The sequence below is a fragment of the Solanum tuberosum genome, unplaced genomic scaffold, assembly GCF_000226075.1.
Source record: "Solanum tuberosum cultivar DM 1-3 516 R44 unplaced genomic scaffold, SolTub_3.0 scf00041, whole genome shotgun sequence".
NCBI lineage: Eukaryota > Viridiplantae > Streptophyta > Magnoliopsida > Solanales > Solanaceae > Solanum > Solanum tuberosum.
The window spans coordinates 797,152-798,881 of NW_006238965.1; the positions used below are offsets into that span (position 1 = coordinate 797,152).

At 34.2% G+C, this 1,730-nt stretch overlaps 1 pseudogene; it reads left to right on the forward strand.

Moving 5' to 3' along the window:
* The first annotated feature begins 1,039 nt into the window (after positions 1–1,039).
* On the forward strand, positions 1,040–1,407 carry LOC102590615 (enhancer of rudimentary homolog; annotated as a pseudogene).
* Positions 1,408–1,730: the final 323 nt, after the last annotated feature.

Genomic DNA, 1,730 nt, shown 5'->3' on the forward strand with positions numbered 1-1,730 from the left:
GCCAAAATACTTTTGAAGACTGTATATCTCGTCCCAAATAGAGGATTTTGTTCTTTGAAAATTAATCATTTTCTGGTCGCTAAATCCCTTTAGGGACTAGCAACGAACTTGCCCTAAGGTACTCTTTAGGGACGAGCAACTTTCTTGTCCTAGATTACTTTTCTTGATGAGCAACCATGTCGTCTAAGATTGTTTTCACGACTAGCAACACCTCATCCTAGATGATATTTCGGGGACAAGATGTTGGTTAATCCTAGATGAAACTTTTAGAGACAACAAACTATCTCGTCTTAGATGAACTTTTAGAGACGAGCAAAAATTTTGGTCTCTAACTGACCATCAGTACTTCTAGTGCTACATTTCACAAGAAAAATATAAATTTTATCAATTAATATAAAATTTCTATGGTAAATCTCCATACAAAAGGCTGATATAAATATAAGAAAAAAGGTAAACATCCCATGGTGTTAGTTTCAATACTTGTTTAGCAAAAAAATTCTTAGGAAATTAACAATATCTCAAGCAAAATAATAATAGTCTTGTGCATCTTCGATTCTTGCATCATGACTTGTAGCTTCAATCTTCACAAAAGTACACCGAAATTCACCAAGGGTTATCCAAAAATATTAACAAGCTGCAGGAACATATAGTAAAATTTGAGTAAGTAAACTTTGATAGTGTATCCCAAGTCTTATAAAATGTCTACAGATTACATTCATTGTAAATGCATTAAATCCCAGACAACTATAGGCTGCATGAAATCCTAGAAAGCTGTAGACTACATTCACTATGTATAGTTCTGCAAAAAATAAAAAAACATGCGCACACAGTTGTACAAAACTATAAAAAAATAGAGGAGAAAGATGTGTGGATGCTATTGTATTTGTATAAAATGGAAACAACACAGATAAAGAAGACTGTATTCTTTTAAACAATTCTATTGCCAGCGAAGACGTTGCTACAGACGCCTAAACAGAGTTTTTGATTCGCTACTTCAAAATTTCAGCAAATACAGGCTCAATCCTTATTCATTCGTAAAATGGCAAACAATCACACTATTATTCTCACACAGACATCTTAAAACTGAGCAACTCGCAATTTCATGGATTGTGAGTAAATAAGTCAAGCAATGGATGGAAATTATACGTTGTGTGAGAGGAAACTCAAGGAATTGAACCCAGCCATCAGCGAAATCAGTTACGACATCTCAGATCATTACAATTTCATAGTTGGCCTTGCTGATATGAGTGCATTAGTGATGATCACTCAATCCAGGCTTACCTCCCCTTTGACCAGCAAAGGATAAAACAGAAAACATTGCAACACCTGAAAAAACTGGCATCGCAGAGATAATATATCTTAAAGGCTAGTTTCTATATACCATTTTCACTTAATTTTTTGATAGCTTTTATGCAAAGAAGAGTTGTGGATTGGAAGATTGCTGTCAGGAGTAAAACTCTATGTATAATACGCTTCTTTTCCCTAAAATTCAAATCCTATCTGCAGAGGTACAAGTGGGAAACCAACTATTGTCAGAATTGAACCTATACTAGTGTTGCAATTCAAATCATGGATGTATAACTATACAGAGTTAGTTCTGTAAATTGATCACTTTAAACTTGCTAATAATTTTTCTCTCAGCTACTTGTAGTGGATATAGAAGTTCATTTTCCCTGTTTTATCAACCAAATCAGCATCTTTAGGAGAATCTACTAAACGGAACTGGTCAT